Source organism: Chiloscyllium punctatum, chromosome 6 (genome assembly GCF_047496795.1).
Source record: "Chiloscyllium punctatum isolate Juve2018m chromosome 6, sChiPun1.3, whole genome shotgun sequence".
Lineage (NCBI taxonomy): Eukaryota > Metazoa > Chordata > Chondrichthyes > Orectolobiformes > Hemiscylliidae > Chiloscyllium > Chiloscyllium punctatum.
Genome location: NC_092744.1, coordinates 137,837,408 through 137,857,253, shown reverse-complemented (window position 1 = coordinate 137,857,253; position 19,846 = coordinate 137,837,408). Strand labels below are relative to the sequence as shown.

The 19,846-nt window shown below is 45.1% G+C and overlaps 1 long non-coding RNA gene across 1 annotated transcript; it reads left to right on the top strand.

The window, feature by feature from the left end:
- The first annotated feature begins 216 nt into the window (after positions 1–216).
- On the top strand, positions 217–19,332 carry LOC140479208 (uncharacterized). Its single transcript, XR_011960990.1, has 3 exons — positions 217–304; positions 5,561–5,686; positions 18,741–19,332. It is a non-coding gene; the product is annotated as an uncharacterized lncRNA (long non-coding RNA).
- The last annotated feature ends 514 nt before the right edge of the window (positions 19,333–19,846 follow it).

Below are 19,846 nucleotides of genomic sequence, written 5' to 3'. Positions count from 1 at the left end.
AATTGTCCACCGAGGCCTGGCTCCTAACCATATGCTGTTCCATTATCAGGTTATTTTTTCCACAATATCTTTGACAGTCAAGAATTCTTTTTTCCAATAAGCGAGTGCATTTTCCTTCGATTTCTGACAGTCAAATTCTGCACCATTTTCGTTCCCTGTAACTCATGTTGTACTCCCTCAAATATCAACTGTGTATTTCTCCTTCCACAGAAACTAGTGATCATTGCCAAAGCCCTGTTGCCTGTGGAGAGGGTGATGTTTGACTTCCTTGTACTGCTGCAGTTTGTAAGGTGAAGGTGGTTGGGTAAGAGACATTACAGATTATTCACTCAGCGATATTGAAAAGTACAAGGTATCTGTACAAATCATCATGGTTTTAATTTCACAAAAATATTATTGAGAACTTTTGACATTAGGCTACAGATGGAAAATATTGTGTCCAGTGACCAAAACCTATGCCAAATAAGCAGTTTTTCAAGAATGCCTTAAAGGAAGAAACCTTAGAAGGTTAGAGTGGGGATTCGAGGCCATGTTTTTTGGAATGTATAGAAACAGTTACACAGCTGAACTCAAAAATACACACATCATTGGAAGTCTATACTAAAATGAGTTATTGAGATATGAAAGGGTGTGTGCTGCAGGGAGACAGGAATGATTAGAGCCAGGAATTAATTCAAAGGTGCGAAAGTAAATTTTTGTTGCTTATAAATGGGACTCTTTTGATTGATCAGCAAGTTTTGATACAAGTGAGCACTTCGGCAGTAGAGTTTTCAATATTCTTGAGATTATCGGGAGGGTGAATGTGGGATGCTGGCCAGGAGTGGGTTTAGATCATGAAATCTAGAGTTAACAAAAGGAATGAATGAGAGTTTCAGCAAATGAGCTGAGACTGTGGTGAGGTCAGGTGATATCACTGAAGTCGAAATAGTGGACTTGGAGGGGGTCTGGCCTGTCATCCTCACCTCATTCAGCTGTTTGTCAGTTTGTGAATAAAGTCTGTAACAAGCTCAGGAACTGAGTGTCCCTGGCAGAACCCAAACTGGGCATCGCTGAGCAGGTTATTGCTGAGCAGCTGCGTGACAGCACGATCGATGACACCTTCCATCACTTCACTGCTGAGCGAGTGTGGACTGATGGAGGGGAATTGGCTGAGTTGGATCTGCCCTGTGTTTTTGTGTTGGAACATCCCTGAGCAATGTTCCACAAAGTCAGTAGGTGCCAGTGCTGGAGCAGTATTTGCCTTCGTGGGCAGCAGGTTCTGGAGCACAGCCAACAGTATTATTGCCAGAATATTGGCAGGGCCCATACCTTTACACTGCCTATCCATTTCTTGATCTGATTGGAAATGAGTTTTCAAACAAGTCGATCCATATCTGTGATGTGAGGGACCAATGGAGAACGCTCATCCACTTGGCACTGCTGGCTGAAAATCGCTGCTAATGCTGTCCTATTATCTGTTGCATGAATGTGTGAGACCCCTACATCAGTAAGGGTGGGGATATCTGTGATGCTTCCTCCAGTGAGTTGTTTAATTGTCCATCACTATTCTTGACTAGGTGTGGCAGAACTGCAGAACGCAGATCTAATCTATTGGTTATGGGCTCACTTAGTTCTATTTGGTGTTGCTTGTGCTGTTTGCCATGCAGGTTTGGGAGCTGCACCAGGTTGGCACCTGATTTTTAGGTCTGCCTGGCATTGCTCCTGGCATGCCCTCCTACATTCACCATTGAAACAGGGTTGATTCCCCTGGCTTGATGTTAATGGTTGAGTGGGGGATATCAGGCCATGAGATTTCAGATTGAGCTGGAGTACAGTTATGCTGCTGTTGTTGACCCACAGTGAGGCAGAAGTTGCAGGGTCAAGAGGGCTGATTGTGTGGTTGTATTTTCCAGTGCATTGGTCGATGTAATGTGGTCCATCCAGTTTCATTCCTTTGTTGAGACTGTGCAGTGATTAATACAATGAGTGACTTGATGGGCCACTGTCAGGTTTCTTTCCCTCAAGGACATTGTCAATGGCAGAAAAACATCCCCAATGGTTCCGTGGCAAACAGTAGATTCTTCATTCCAGTTATATTTTTCTTGAATTCAGAGCCAACAATCCGATCAGCTGCCTCTGCTTCTTTCCTCCCTCTCCACTCGCCCACTGAGCCAAACTGCCTCACAACGGTGCTCCTCATTTTAGTCCTAAATTTGCATTTCCTAGAGTCCCTTGTCAAGCCTTATTAGAGGCCATCTTGACCATTTACTCTAGTGTAGCTAAATCATGGACATTCCAAATCTCTGTTTCATCCTCCTGCTTATCACCACCCCCTCCCCTTTCGCAATTCACAGATATTGTTCCATGATCTATCTGTCTTTTCTGGTTATGTCCTTCTCTCCCATTCTGCTAAAACCTAATATTTGACCTCACCATCATTGGATATTCCTGCTCCATCTCCACTCTCCCTTTCCTTTCTGAGTTCATTGTATTTGGTGTCCCTCCAGGATCTATCCTTGGCTCGTCCTGTTTCTCACCTACACACTGCCAGGAGGTAACATCGCCCAAAAGCACTGTTAGGTTTCACATGTACACTGACAATGTCCAGCTCTCCCTCCCCATCATCCCTCTCCATGACTCCACTATTACTCAGTTATCAAACTGCTTACCACGCTTCGATTAGCTGCAATTCACTCCAATGCAACACTGTAATTGTTAAACCCATTGCCTTCAGTTGCTATTCCAAATTCATTTCCCTTACTGCTGTGTCCCTCCCTCTCACTGGGAAGTGTCTGAGGCAGAGCTACATTCTTCACAATATTGCTTTCATATCTGACCCCAAGGTGACCTTCTGATCAGACATCTACACAATCACAAACACCACAAATTCCAATTTCTTAAACGTTGCTTATCTCCTTCTCACCCCAGCTCCATTGCTACTGAATCCCTAACCTGTGTCGGTGTTGCCTTGAACTTGACAAATCTGAAACAGAACCCTTGATTCCGCGACTGAACCAGAATCTGGTTCAAGACTCACCGTAATGGGACACATCCTCTCCATATTTACCCTGTCAAACCTTGACAGAATCCTGTATGTTTCAAAGCGATCTCCTCTCATTCTTCCAAAGTCCAGTGAGTAGATTCCCAACTTATTCAGCCTTTGCTTACAGGATAATCCCTTCAAAACAGGGATCATCCCAATGGATCTTCTCTGAAATGCCTCCAATAAACTGCTCTATTTCATGAACTAAAGTGACCAAATCTGTTCACGTTACTCCAGATGTGGTCTCACTTGCCATTTGTTTAGTTGCCCTAAGGTATATACTCCAAACTCTTATATTGCAAACTCTTTGAAATAAGGGACAGCATTCCATTCCCCTTCCTGATTCCATGTTGTAACTGTGTGCTCGCTTTCTGTGTTTCCTGCTCATTTTCCCCCAGTCCCTTTGTGGTGCAGCTTTCTACAGTTTATCCCAAGTTATACTCTATTTACCAACTTGTTGCCCACATTTCCTGTGAATATCTCTCTGTAAACTGTTTTATAATCCTCTTGGAACTTTCCTGTTATGCCTTTTCTAGGAGATTTCCCCCCTCATTATTCGAAACCTGTACTGTGAGCTCTGGGCAGTGGGAAGCATGCACAGTTGCTATCTTTTCAGGGATACTCTGTTTCATGACTGGGAGGAGCTTGTTGCCCATTGGTCAGAATGGAGACAACTTGCCCATCAAGGTGCATGAGCCTTTCACCCCCCCCCCCCCATGTCTTATTGATGAGGCACAGCGGCAGAATGGAAGGAAAGAAAAGGAAGCAAATCCTGCTCTCCATATCTCACTGAATCTTGGGACATTCTGTCTCATGTTCAGTCACATGAAGTCCCAAGGTGGAAACTCATAGAAACCCACACAGATTTGCCCTTGAAGTGCCTGCTAACCTCCACCAGGGGTAATGTGTACAGTCCTCCTGGGCCAGGAGGAGGGGGTTGTATGAGTTTCAAACTTGAACTGACAGTGACGGATTTTATAAACTTGTATTACAGGCAGATATTCTTATGGTAATCTCAGTAACTGTAACGCCAAACTCTGACAGAATTACTCAATACATCAGGCTCTGGATATTCTTATTGTGTGAGAGTATTGTGTTCCAGATCAATACCATTTGCTGAATAAAAGTTCTCCTTTGAATCAAACCATCCTCTTAATAGATCTTCCCAAATCTTCAACATGTGTCCTGTAACCCTTGTATAATGAGCTGATGGGTGTAAGGTTTATTATTATAACGTGTAACTTTTGTAAACCGCTTTGTCACAGCTCCCCAAATTTCCTTTGCTACAAGGAGAATACTCTCAGTTTTTCCAAACCGCTGATTCCCCAATGTCTGTTTGCTCTCTATAAGGTACACATCAGGATTGTGTTGGAACATTCTCCACTTGCCTGCATCAGTGCACCCCCCACCCCCCCAACAATATTAAAGAAAGTAAACATCCTCCAGGATAAAGCACTGTACCTGAGTGGTTTCCCATCCACCACCTTCAGCATTCCCTCTCCCCACCCTCGAGGCACAGTGGCATCACTGTGTAAAAGATCAAGTCAGCATTGTCCTACCTGACCATAGGACAGCTCTCTTATTACAGAGAGATGTCTGGTAGTGGTTAACCTGAATATTACCACAGCACAGGCAAGGGGAGAGGTTGAAAAGGAGAGTCCATTAATTGCGGATGGTTGTTCTTGATCAGTATTAGCAACACACATGTCACGTGAACAATTAATGTTAAAAAAGCCCCACACATTCTGCAACTAAAATCCCCCATTCCTTGAACCATCCTGGTAAATCTCCTGTGCCCCCTCTCAGGGACCCTGCCATCCTTCACAATGTGTGGGCGATCTCTGGTTTGCACAGACCCAGCTGCTCTGAACCCTGTGGGTGATAGAATAGAGCAACAGTTGCACTAAACCTCACTGTATGGAAGAGAGTGAGAGACAGAAATCCTGAAGGCATTTAAAATCTATTTAGGAACACACTTGCAATGCCAAGGCTGACGGGTCCACGGGCTCTGTGCTGGAAATTGGGATTAAAATAGTTAGCTGGGAGATTTCTTTACAGCAAAAACCCAATGGACCACAAAACCATTTTCCGTCATGTAGACCACAGACGTGTAATATAGGAATATGACAAGCCACAATAGAAACCAGGTCAGAGAAAGTGATATTAGAATAGATGATACGGAATTGATTAATGTTTTTTGGAGGAAAATGTGACAGAGGTTAAGCGGGACATTGTGGAGCTCTGGGTGCAGGAATCTGAAATAAAAGTGGGTTATCCTGAAGGCTGGAATTAAAGAAAGGCACATCACAGAGATTTGAGAGGGTGGACAAGATTAAGGATAGACAGGGTGTTGAGACTGGAGGAGATTAGAGATTGGAGGATGTAGCAGAGATTGAGATGTTTTTGATACCAGAGATAGTGATAGTTCTGAGGCTAGAGAGGAATTATAGAGATAAGGATAAGTTGTTAGCTTTCCCAACAATACCTCTTTACTGATAATGATTGTTTCTCTGTCCTCATCTGCCATTGCCTCCATAGGCCTGCGACAATGAGGGTACACAGACAGTATGTTCCCGTTAAGGCCAAGGCTGGGAGGCTTCGAGAATGCTGCATGACCTGAGAAATTGAGGCTCTGGTCAAGAAAATGAAGGAAGGATATGGCAGGTACAGACCCCACTGTGTTTGTGTGAATCCCTAGAGGACTGTAAGGGTAGTAGGAGTATACTCGCGGGAAACCAGGAGATGAAAAAGGGGACATGAGATAGCTTTGGGAAGAAGGTTTAAGGAGAATCCAAAGAGATTCTACAAATACACTAAAGACAAAAGAATAACTAGGCAGAGAATAGCGACTCTCAAAGATCAACAAGACTGTCTATGGAACAGCAGGATATGGGAAAGACTCTGTAATTATTTCATGTCAGTTTTTACTGAAAGGAGATATGGAAGTTAGAGAAATTGGGGGAATAAATAGTGATAACTTGGCAAGTGTACATATTACAGAGGAGGAGGTACTGGATGACTTAAAATGCATAAAGGTGGATAAATCCCTGGAATCTGATCAGGTGTATCCCAGAACTTTGTGGGTAATTAGGGAAGCTTTTGCTGGGCCTCTCGCTGCGATATTTGTACCATCGATCGCCACAGGTGAGGTGCTGGAAGATGGGTGCCATTATTTGAAAAAGGTGGTAAGGAAAAGCCAGGGAACTATAGACCGGTGAGCCTGAAGTCAGTGGCAGAGAAGTTGTTGGAAGGGATTCTCTCAGGGACAGGATTTACATGTCATTGGAAAAGCAAGAAAATATTAGGGAGAGTCAGCATGGCTTTGTGCATTGAAATTAGTAACTTGGACTTGAGAAAGACACAAGGTTTCACATAACACACTGGTTAGCAGGTTCAATACCATAGAATTCTGGCGGAACTAGCTGTTTGAATACGGAATTGGCTGGAAGGTCAAAGAGTCATAGATGGACAGCACAGAAACAGAGACCCGTCGGTCCAACCAGTACATGCTGATCAGATATCCCAATGCAATCTAGTCCCACCTCTCCGCACCCGGCCCATATCCTTCCTATTCATATACACATGAAGATGCCTTTTAAATGTTGCAATCGTAATGGCCTCCACCACTTCCTCTGGCAGCTCATTCCATACACGTCCCACCCTCTGTGTGAAAACGTTGTCTCTCAAGTCTCTTTCAAGTCTTTCCCCTCATCCCATAAACCTATGCCCTCTTGTGCTGGGAACCCCCACGCCAGGGAAAAGACTTTGTCTATTTATCCTATCCATGCACCTCAGGTTTTTACATACATAGATAAGATCACCTCTCAGCCTCCGACGCTGCAGGGAATACAGCCCCAATCTATTCAACCCCCAGCCTTGCTCAAATCCTTCAACCCTGGCAAAGTTCTTATAAATCTTTTCTGAACCCTTTCAAGTTTCACAACATCCTTCCAATAGGAGGGAGACCAGATTTGTACACAACGTTCCAAAAGTGGCCTAACCAATGTCCTGTACAGCCGCAACATGACCTCACAACTCCTGTACTCAATACTTTGTCCGATAAAGGAAAGCATACCAAATGCCACCTTCACTATCCTATCTCCCTGCACTCCAAGGTCTCTTTGTAGAGTAACACTCCTCAGGACCTTACCATTAAGTGTATAAGTCCTGCTAAGATTTGAGTTTCCAAAATGCCAATCCTCAGCCCATTCACCCATCTGATCAAGATCCCATTGTATTCTGAGGTACTATTTATCACTGTCCACTACACCTCCAGTTTTGGTGTCATCTCACTAACTATACCTCCGATGTTCATATCCAAGTCATTGATATAAATAACGAAAGGTAGTGCATCCAGCAGTGATCCTTGTAACAGTCCACTAGTCACAGGCCTCCAGTCTGAAGAGCCAGTTCTGTATCCAAATGGCTAGTTCTCCCTGTATGCCATGAGCTCTAACCTTGCTGAGCAGTCAGTGTCATAGTGGAGGGTGCTTTTTGGACTGGAAGCCTGTGATGAGCAATATGCTGTTAGGCTGGGTGCTGGGTCCAGTGCTTTTTGCCATTTATATAAATGATGTCTATGTGAATATAGGAGCTGTGGTTAGTAGATTTACAATAGACACCAAAATTGGACGTGCAGTGGACAGCAAAGTTACCTGAGAGTACAATGAGACTCCAATCAAATGGGGTGAGGAGTGGCAGATGCAGTTTAATATAGATAAATATGAGGTTCTGCATTTTGGAAAAGCAAATCAGGGCAGGACTTCTACACTTAATGGGAAGGTCCTGGTGAGTGTTGCTGAACAAAGAGATCTTGGAGTGCAGGTTCATAGTTCCTTGAAAGTGGAATCATAGATAGGCAGGGTAGTGAAGAAAGTGTTTGGTGTACTTGCCTTTATTGGTCTGTGCATTGAGTACAGGAGTTGTGACGTCATTTTGCGGCTGTACAGGACATTCATTCAGCCACTTCTGGAATTCTGCTCTCAGACCTGGTCTCCCCGCTACTGGTATGATATTGTGAAACTTGAAAGGATTCAGAAAGGATGCAAAGATGTTGCCAGGGTTGAGGGATTGAGCTATAGGGAGAGGCTGAATAGACTGAGGCTGTTTTCACTGGAGAATCGGATGCTGAGAGGTGACCATAGAGTTTGATAAAATCGTGAGGGACATGGATAGGGTAAACAGCCAGGGTCTTATTCCTGTTTAGGTGAGTCCAAAACTAGAAAGCACAGGCATGAGGGAAAAGATTGAAAAGGGATATTAAGGGCAAAGTTTCAAGCTGAACATAGTATGTGTATGGAATGAGCTGCCAGAGAAAGTGTGGAGGCTGGTACAGTTACAACATTTAAAAGGCATCTCATTGGATATGTGATTGGGAAAGGTTCAGAAGGCTATGGGCCAAGGGCTGGATTATGGGACGAGATTAATTTAGGATATCTGGTCGGCATGGACAAGTTGGACTGAAGGGTCTGTTTCTGTGCTGTACATCTCTATGGCACTAATAAATTAAAATTAAGATTTAGCAGAAGGTCAGACAATTCTCCTTGGAGCTGAGAAGGTTAAGCAGTGATTTTGACCAGGAGTTGATTTGTTTCTAGGGTATTTCATTTACAGAGAGACAGAGTGAGAAATTTTTAACGTCACAATTTTTAGTAACTATTTTCAGGTGACTGGCAAGTAATGCAGGTTAAAAATATGAAGATTATTTTACTCACTAAGTTCTGAGCATCTGGAACAGTTTGACTGACAGCTGGATGCAGATTCAGTAGTTATTGTCAAAACAAATTTGAAATTTAACTTTTTTAAGGAAGGATTTGGAGGGCTGTGTCCAAATGGGAGGTGAGTTGGGACTGACTGGCACCATCTCCAGAGGGAGAGAGTACAGCCCCAATGGGCTGAATAGCCTCCAGTCCCTGTGCTCTGTCATACTGACCCATTCACTGTGAATGATGAAGCTCATCACAGGGCAGAGCCGTAGAGATGTACAGCATGAAAATAAACCCTTTGGTTAAACTGGTCCATGCTGACCAGATATCCCAACCTAATCTAGTCCCATTTGCCAACACTTGGCACATATCACTCTACACCCTTCCTCTTCATATACCCATCCAGATGCAAAATGGTTTAATTGTACCAACATCCTCCACTTCTCGACAGAAGATTCCATACACGCACCAACCTCAGTGGGAAAAGAATTGCCCCTCAGATCCATTTTAAATTCTTCACCTCTCATCTTAAACCTATGCCCTCTCATTCTGGACTCCCCGAACCCCAGGGAAATGACCTTGTCTATTTATCCTACCCAGGCCCCTCATGGTTTTATAAACCTCTATGAGGTCACCCCTCAGACTCTGATGCACCTGGGAGGATCCCACCGCTCAGGTCACAATGGGGCCTGGCTGATTGACACAGCTTCAGACCAATAGGAGAGTTGGCATGATCCTCCAGCCAATGGGAGTGAATGAGGGGTGGGTCCAGCAGGCCAACACATGACCATCAGCTTTGCAGATGCAGTGTCACTGTGAGGGGGGACTGAATGTGAAGGAGTGGGAGAGACAGCAGATACTGGGAGAGAGATGGAGTTAGTGTGGACTGGGAAGGTTGATAAACACTGTTTCAGTCTGCTGGACCTGAATTAGATACTCCGGGTAAATTAGAACCAAAAGAACTGTGGATGCTGTATATCACACACAACAACCAGAAGGTGCTGGAAAAGCTCAGCAGATCTGGCAGCATCTGTGAAAAGAAATCAGTTCGCATTTTCGATCCAGTGACGCTTCCTGAGGAACTGATGTTACTGAGAAAAAAAAGTCTGTCTTTATGCAGAAGGTAGGGGTTAAGGAGAAAATGAAAAGTGGGGATAGAGTCCAAAGAGAGAGATAGGAGCAGTTGGACAAAGGAGTGAATAACGATCGGATGCGGGGAGGGTGAATAGCTGTTTATGGGGACTGTTAGTGGCTAACCATAGGTAGTGTTTAATGGCAGGCTACGTAATAACAAGGCCTGGTATGTGGGGTAGGGGGCAAAGACACTAGGACGTAGGAGAGTTCAGGACCTAAAATTATTGAATTTGATGTTGAAGCCAGAGGATTGTAGGGTCCCCGAGTGGGAGATGAGGTGTTGTTCTTCCAGTTTGTGTTAAAGTGTGATGCTGGAAAAGCACAGCAGGTCAGGCAGCATCCAAGGAGCAGGAGAATTTATGTATTGGGAATGTCAGCACTTCATCAGAAATGTGGGTGGTGGAATACGGCTGAGAGATAAATAGGGAGGGGTGTTTGGGGTTGGGGGAAGGGAGCTAGGGTGGCAATAGGTGGTTGTAGATGGAGGGTCGTGGTGAGAGGGTGGAATGGACAATTGGAAAGGAAGATGGGCAGGTGGGACTGTTCAAGAGGCCAGTGCCGAGTTGGAGGGTTGAATCTGAGATAAGTCGGGGAGTGGGAGATGAGGAAACCTTGATGCCGTGTGGTTGAAAGTTCCCAAGGTGGAAGATGAGGTGTTCTTCCTCCAGGTGTCGGGTGGCTCGGATTTGGGATGGAGGGCTTGCATGTCCTTAGCAGCGTGGTGGCGGAGGGGGTGGGGGTAGCCGAAGTGGTCGGCCACAGGGCGGTGGAGTTGGTTGGTGCATGTGTCCCAGAAATGTTCCATGAAATATTCCACAATTTGGCGTCCCGAGAGCAAGGGACACACGAGGTGAGTTGTTTGGGTGGGCAGGGAAATCTCTGCTGGATGGAGGAGGATCCAGTGGTGCCTTGGATGGAGGTGAGGGGAAGGTGTGGGCACAGGTTTTCCACCTCTTGCAGTGGCAAGCGAAGGTGCCTGGAGTGGAGGGTGGGTTGGTGGGGACCGTGGATCTAACGTGGAAGTCACAGAAGGTATGGTCTCTGTGGAATGGTGAAAGGGGTGGGGAGGGAAATATATCTCAGGGGGTTGGATCTGATGGTGGAAAGAGCAGAGGATGATGTGTTGTATCTGGGTGGAAGGTGAGGATGGTGGGATTCCATCTTTGTTGCATTTGAAGGGGTGGGGTTCAAGGGCAGTGGTGTGGGAAGTGGAGGAGATATACTGGAGGGCATTGTTGACCACGTGAGGGGAAATTGCAGTCTTTGAAATAGGAAGCCATTTGGTATGTTCTGAAGTGTTCTTCCAGCTTGCATCAAGCTTCACTGGAACACTGCAGTAAGCATGAGACAGAGATGTTGGACAGGGAACAGTCTTGTGTGTTAAAGAGCAGGCAACTGGAAGCTCAGGGTCTTTTTTGCAGGCACAATGTAGATCATCAGCCACCATTTCCACCACCGCCACTGAGATGCTAGAAGGTTCCTATCTCCTCCATTGATAGCTTTCCACCTTCCCACTCCTTTATCTTTCCAAATGTTCCTGTCTCTCTTTGGGCTCTGTCCCCACCTATTAGTTTCTCTTTAACCCCTATCTCCTGTAGCCCAAAGATCTGTAGGTTCGGTGAATTGGCCCAGCTAAGGTTCCCGTAGTGTTCAGGGATGTGCATTAGTTCGGGGAAATGGAGGGTAATAGAATAGGAGAATGGCTCTGGGTGGGATAAACTTTGGAGGGTTGGTGTGGAATTGTTGGGCCAAAGGGCCTGTTTCCTGAAGGGATTCTAATTTTCCCAGCTGCCATCGGTTCTGAGGAAGGGTCACTGGACCCATGATGACCCATGGTGTGTGTAGGAGGCGGAAAGGGGAGAGTGGCAGCAGAAGCTGGATGAAATGTATCAGTGTAGACTGGGAGGGTTTAGTTACACTCTGTGCAGGTAGTTAGTCTGAATTAGAAACTCTTGGTCCCACGTTTGCAGCAAAGGGGAAGATGGCTTGGGCCTCAGGCAGAGAGAGGTCCTGGGTTATAGCCGCCATCTTTATTTGGGGCAAGGAACAGCAAGGAGCATGCACGTGTCCTCTTCCTGGGTGGGGGCGGGGTGATTTGAAGAGGAGCATTTACACATCAAACACATACCAAGAGAAGTGTTTGTCTTCACTATTCATCATGCACTGACTGTGAGCTTTGTTTTTTGAGTTCAGTTTATAGGATATTAATTGAGGATAATTGAGACTGGGATCTCAAAAAAACAAGTTTCTACAGTCAGTGCAGTGCTCAGGATCTGAATATCATTGGGATTTAACTGTGGAACGAGAAAGGTTTCTCTGTTCTGTCTGTGGGAAAACATCTTCAATATTTTTGTCAAGCCAAAAGCAGACAGATGTTCAAGTTCATGGTTGGATCACCCTTGGGGGTATGTGTTCAGTTCTTGGCCCTCTAGCTGTGGAAGGAGGTATTGGCCTGAGAGAGAGCACCGATTTATCCAAATTACACCTCGTCTTCTTGCAGGAACAGTCAGATTTAGTCTCAGTCATCCACTTTATAATGTTAATCTGTAAACACCCTACTTCCAATTCTCTGCAAATTTCTCGTGGACTCAAATTCCAGCACCATTTCAGGTGGAACGTTCCAGATTCTGACAACTGTCTGTTCATTCAGAAACTGCTGAAGTCCATTTTGACTCTGGGGTTACAAAGGGCTGAATTGAAAAATGCAATGCTGGTCCTGAGCTCCCATTGAGGTGCATTGGAACAGTACAGGAGGCTGAGGGAAGTGTAGGTGTGAGCAGACAATGAAAATGACAGGGCTGCACTGTTAGTGCTGCTTGGCTCAATGAGTGTTTTGGAGTTGGGTGTAAATAGTGAGGTGAGACAGGGAGAAGGTGAAGCTGAAACTCAGTTTTAGTTCAGGCCTTTCAGAAATTCACAGTCCCAATGGGAATAGCCAATTTGTCAGTGATAACTGTGCAGTATTTAAGTTTTTAAAGTATGACATATTAGCTTAAGTAAAGATTTTTTTTTGTTATTATAATGGACATGTTTGAAGTGAAGGAAGGTTACTCACAAATTTAAATTCTCCTAATGGGAGTAACTAGATGAATGTAGAGAGACGTTGTGACAGGAGCCCTCAGACCCGTGGTGTGCTCCTCTTGCACAATGTGGGAAATAAGGGCCGCTTCCAGTGTCCCTGACGGCTATTTGTGCAGCAAGGGTTCCCATCTGCAGCTACTGGGAAACTGCTTTTCGGAGCTGGAGCTGTGAGTGGAGTCACTGTGGAGCATCTGCAATACTGAGAATGTTATGGACAGCACGTTTAGTGAGTTAGTCCCCCTGCAGGTGAGGGTTACACAGGAAGAAAGGGAATGGGTGAACATCAGATCAAGTAAAAGGCTCAGGAAGTGAGTACTGGAGTCCCCTGTTGTTATCCCCTTCTCATACAGATACTGTCTACCACTTGGGATTCTGTAAGGGCAGGAATGGGTGGGGTGGCTTCTCGGGAAATCATCATCAGCCAGGTTCATGACACCACAGAGAGCTCTGCTGATCAGAACAAGAGGAATGAGTGTGTCTGGGCTATAGTGACAGGGGATTCAATAATCAGGGGTACAGGCAGGCACTTCTGTGCCCACAGACATGAATCCAGGATGGTATGTAATCTCCCTGGTGCCAAGATCCATGATATCATGGAGTGGCTGCAGGACATTCTGGAGCTGGAGGGTAAACAGGCCGTGGTGGTGCAACACACAGATACCAACGACATCGCTAAACAGAGGAATGAGGGCCTGAAAGCTGGACATAGGGAGAGCAGAGATACATTAAAATGTAGCTCCTGAAATGTAATAATGTCAGACTTACTCCCAGTGCCATGTGCTAATGAGAGCAGGAATGAGAAGGTAGATCAGCTGGATGTGTGGCTGGCAAAATGGTGTACCACAGAAGGGTTATGATTCTTCAGGCACTGGGACTGTTTCTGGGTGGGACCTGTACCAGCCTGACCGGTTACCCCTGGGCAGAGCTGAGACAAACCTGGTGGGGGCTTTTGCCAGTTCTATTGGTGAGTTTGTAACTAGTCTGGCAGGGGGATGGGAACTAAAGTGTAGGCTTAGAGGGTCAGATTCAGGACAGGGAATGGGAGGTAGAATATTAGTGATGTAGTCAGCGACTCAGAAAGCCACAGGAAATGAGGATTAAACGAAGATTGAGTCCCTCTTCATCCATCAGTCCTGACATCCCAGGAAGGTGAGTCAACAAAATCTGGAGCTGTTTACATGTCTGTTACTCTGTGCTTCAGCAAAATGGTGGGAATCTGCAATACAAACAAAATACGCTGGAGATCCTCAGCAGGTCTGTCAGCATCTGAAATGGTGACAGATGCAGGAAACATTGCAGCCTTGAAGAAGTGTTTAGATGATCACACCAAGCACTACAATATCGATTACACGCTGAGTGCCAGAACGTGGGACTAGCATAAATAGGTGCTTGATGACCAGCATGAATACGATGGGGCTGGAAAGTTGACGTTTCGGGTCAGGGCTATTTATCAAGACTGACAAAGGGTCCCGACCCAAAACATCAACCTTTCTGCTCCTCTGATGCTGCCTGACCTGCTGCACCTCCCCAGGTCCACATTGTACAGACTCTGACTTCCAGCATCTGCAGTCCTTAACTATCTTCACATCCCAGGACTCATCTGGTGATCCTCCTTTACACTCTCTCAATAACCAGGAGAGCCTTCCTTGGAAAAGGGGAACAAAGGTATATACAGTACTGCAGGTGTGGTCTCACCAAGGTCCTTCCAGAAAGGGTTCCCTGCCCCCATCTTATCTATAATGGTCATCAAGCACACATGCCTGGTGTGATCATCTAAACACTTCTTCAAGTCTGCAGTGTTTCCTGCATCTGTCACCATTTCAGATGCTGCCAGACCTGCTGAGGATCTCCAGCACTTTCTGTTTTCTGTGTTATAGAGTATTGAAAGGGGGGATTTGCAGTTGAGAAATTCAAATTGAACTTCATGTTACTGGATCCGTGCCGATCTGAATATCATTGACCTTTTCATCTGGATGGAAAGGTGTGCATTCTGTCCGTGGGCGAATATTTCAAATGTCAGTGTGACTGGAAAAAAGTACTGAGACAGCGAAGTCCATGTTAGCGTGGGGACTGTGGAGAGAGATTTCATTGGTTTTTGAAAGTCTACAAAATCATGGCACATTTCCCTCGAACAGGTCAGCCACAGATTGGTTTTGTATGAGGACAATTAACCATGAAACCAGAAAGACAAAAGGATTCCTGCATCATGGAAAAAGCTATGAAAATGGGATTGTTGTAATGGAGTGAATTATCCATCATTGATTGTAATCCATTGGCGGTGTCACATCGGTTCCAATGCAGTGGGGAAGCACAGGAAATGTGATGAGTGCAGTCTAGGTTTCATTTATTCAACTGGAAAAGGTGAAGAAGAAATTTACAAGGATGATGCCAGGTCTCAGGGGTCAGAGTTACAGGGAGAGGTTGGACAAGCAAGGACTTTTTTGTTTAGAGCAGAGGAAACTGCGGGGGAATATTTTACAGAAGTGTATAAGACCATGAGAGGCATGGGTAAGGTGAATGCACTCGGTCTTTTTCGCAGGGTCTCGAGGATTGGAGGGCATCCAGTTAAAGTTAGAGGAGAAAGAATACATGGGAAACTGAGGGGCAACTGTTCTACACAAAGGTGGTATGTATATGGAATGAGCTGCCAGTGGAAGTGGTTGAGGTGGTTATATTAACAACAAGTAAAAGACATTTGGACAAATACATGGATAGGAAAGTTTCAGAAGCAGATGGGCCAAGTGCAGGGAAATGGGGTTAGTGTGGATGGACATTCTGATTGGCGTGGGCCAGTTTGGGCCAAAGGGCCTGTCTCTGCTGGACGTTATAACTCTAAGTGCATGTTCTAAGTCTATTTCTCCCCCTAACTCTGTTGGTATCCTGGGATGTATTCCATCAGGGCAAGGAGACTTGTTTACCTTTAGCTCCATTAGCTTGCCCAGCTCTAACTCTGTCGTGATAATGGTTGTTTCTTGGTCTTCACCTTCCTCAGTCTCCTTATCAATTACTGCCATGTTCTTCGTATCCTCCACTGTGAAGACTGACTGCTGTGTGCTCATATTCCTGAACCCTGCTGGATAGGAATAACTCGGCACAGAACTCTGAGAGGTCTTCTTTGAGTCTTTATTGATGAGACATGGCAGTTACATGGATAGTGTACATGCAAAACACCTCCAGGCAGCATCAGGTAACTCCCCTTCTTATACCTTTTGTGCTTTGTGACTTTGAATACAGACTGTCTCTCAATATTATCTCCATGGCAACGGCAGTTCAAAAGTCCAGTTCAGTTCAGCACTTTGTGGTTAAACCACACACCCCTCCCCCATGCCCCTGTGGCTCCCTCAAGTACCTGACAGGCACTTCAGTTTCAGTGGGGCTGTCTATCGGGATGCTGATGTGCAGGAGCCGGGGGTGGGGTGGGGTGGACAAAGTTAAAAACCACACATCACCAGGTTATAGTCCAACAGGTTTATTTGGAAGTACAAGCTTTTAGGGTGTGCTGTGATTTTGAACTTGATCAGGATTATCTCTATGGTAACAGTTACGTGCTTCAACAATTACAGAGGCCATATGTTCCCCATACAATAGGTTTCCCTCTAGCAGGGTAAACTGCTATTCTGTCCCTGGGGATAGTTACTCATCACTTTTTATCCCCAATTCCATCATGCTTTCTGTTGAGCTTGGAAGTTTTTCCAATCTCCGAATTTATCCTTGGTCTTTGCCAATTTGTATGCCTTCTATTTCAATTTCATAGACTCCCTTATTTCCTTAGACATGACAGATTACTCCTTTTCCTACAGTCCTTCCTTTTCACTGATATATACTTTTGCTGAGAAATTTGAAAAATTACTTTGATATTCCTCCACTGTCTGTCAACTGTCCCACAGTAAAGTCTTTGCTTCCAGTCTGCATTAGCCAACTCCTGCCTCATCCTATTGTAGTCTCCTTTGTTTAAGCACAGTATCTTGGGATTGGATTTAATCTTCCCGCTTTCCATCTGTGTTTTAAATTCTATCAGACTTATGACAAGTCTTTTTATCAGTTTACAAGGAGAGGCGATGTTTCCTGGGTGTTTTGGGTTTCATTGTCAGTGACCTTGGCTTTGTAATAAAGTACAGGATAGATATTCACAACAGAGTATTCTGGACGGTGTGAATGTACTACAGTCTAAAACCATAAATCACTGTCAACCTTCCGTTTAAAATTGCAAAACCATTATCTCCTACACGCTTCCTCACTACCTAAGTTTGGAACGCTAATCCACCTGACTATCCTGCTCTTTCTGAAAATCTCCTTTGGTGAAGATGGTGAGTTTTTGATTCATCTTTCTGGTTATTACCGTAAGAAGATAAGCCCTGGGTACAGGAGAGGCAGTGCAGCCCTTCGAACCAGCTCCACCATTTAATACGGTGATGATTGAGCTCACCTCGGTCTCAGCTGGATTTTCCCACCTGCTCTCTCTCACGGTTCAACTCATTACAAATTAAAAATCTGTATCTCTTCATTGAATTGGCTCATTGTCCTGGCATCCACCGCATTTTGAAAAGGGAATTCCACAGATTCACAACACATTGAGATAGGTGCATTCTTCTTCATGAGACTAGAATAGAGTCCCTATAGTGCAGAAACAGGGTATTCATCCATCGAGTCCACACCAACCCTATGATGAGCATCCCATTCAGACCCACCCATTCCCTGTAACCCTGCATTTCCCGTGGCTAATTGCCTAACCAGCACATGCATGGACCCTGTGAGCAATTTGGCCTGACCAATCCACCTAACCTGCACATCTTTGGGACTGTGGGAGGAAACTGGAGCACCGAACAAAACCATGCAGACATGGGGAGGATGTGTAAATTCCACATAGTTGCCGAATGCTGGAATCAAACCTGTGTCCCTGACGCTGTGAGGCAGCAGTGCTAGCCACTGAGCCACCTCTGCTTAAAATCTGCTGCCCATTATTAACCTCCCCACCCCGCAATTGACTGAATGTATATTCCTTACATCAGAAATCGGGGTGTCGAAGCGGATGTCTTAGTAAATCCCAGTGACAGCCCACATGTCCTGTGTGTCTGATTAGATATCCTACACGCAACACCCTCCAGCCCACACTTTTTCTTTCACTTTCCAGGGACAGGTCTCCAGAAGCTTCATGGGGACTACAACTCCCACAGTCCCTGAGGCAGGGACCACACGTGTGTGGGGAAACCCACCATTGTACATGTACAGAATGTGGGCGGGTTTTGGAGCATGTTCTTTAGGTTAACTAGCGGAAAGCATTTCACACTGTGATTGGCAGGAGAAAGGATGCATCTGCCTATGGTATTGATCAGTTGGGGGGGGTGGTCAAAGTGTCACTACGCCCAGATGGGACCAAGTTCCATTCGTAACTTGTCATAACACTGGGAATTGACCAATGGGAAACAAGGAAGAATCTGACCCATTCTCCCAGACTGAAGGTTCCTCTTCTGTCCAGGATCTGCCACCTCCCTTTCTGTTTCCTTTTGTTTCATTCTGCTGTTACATTATTGACTTGCAGCAACTGAAGGGAAAGGAAGTGAACCCAGAAAGGGTGCAGAGTCTAACCAGGGACGGGAAGTGGTGGCATAGACCTGTTTATCAGTTACTCCATAAGAATGGGGAGGGTGTACATTAGGGAGTAGCAGAGTCAGAATGGTGGGAGAGAGTAAGTGGGCTGGAGGGTTACAGCTTTGGGGGAAGAAAGGGGAAATAGATATTCCAGAGAAATTAGAATTGTCTGTTGTGAATTTCTAACCTGTACATATTCCTTTATACAGGGTGCGAGATCGTGAAGATTTGCAGACTGAAATCTCAAAATCACGTGCAGATAGTGATTAAGTTAAACAACATTTGAAGAACCAAAGATAGAGAATCACTCGGCCAAAATCCTGCAACACTCTCCTCCCAGCATTGTCGGTCTCTCTGCACCAAATGGACTGTGAATGGTTCAAGACAGCAGCTCACTACCATCTTCTGAAGGGTAACGAGAGATGGGGAATAAATGCTGGCTGAGCCAGTGATGCCCATATCCTGGAAATGGGTTCTATCTCTAGTTGCTGAAACCCAGTTGATGTTACTGCAGGATGAAGAGGGACGCTGAGTGCATCCTCCAGGAGGCAGCACCATCACATTACCCCTGCCTACACCCACATAGTAAAACCACAACGCCACTGGAACAAAAGGCAATGAAGCTAAATGAGGACTTAGATATAGTTCTTCAAGGTAAAGTCACAAAAGGGGATTGGAACACAGCAGGAACAGGAGACTGAGCTGGATGGTCAGCTGTTTCCCATTGAATGGTGGAGCAGGATTGAAAGGCTGAATGGTCTCCTCCTGCTGCTATCTCCCAGGTATGTATATAGTCATGGAACCCGGGTAGGAAGAAGTGGGCAGGGATTCTCCAGGAGATAGCACTTCCACAACAGTTTTCAGTGAAGGATGGTTTGATGGAATTTATTTAACATTTATCTTTAACACAAGGTTTGTAAATTTTGGCTTTAAAATGTGGTAAAAGCTTTTTGCACCGCAAATAAAATTAAAGAAAATAAATTGAACTGTCTGAATATAACAGTTTTAAAGCTTTCAACCTCTGTAAAACAAAATCCTGTCTATTCCAAGACACCATCTCTTTCCAGCTTCTCAAACTCCAGGGAAATATTCCCTCCCTATCTGAACCTTTGGTTTGATTTAATAGCTTTTCAGTTCTTGTTCTGTTAGCTGTGAAGCGTTCTTTTTCCCCATTTTTCTGACCCAGAAATGTGATCACACCAACCTTCCCACCATCAAAATTATCATTATGCCATTTTGCTTTTGGTTAACCTATAATCTCCAGCTGTGCAAAAGTGAGGACTGCAGATGCTGGAAAACAGAGCCTAGATTGGAG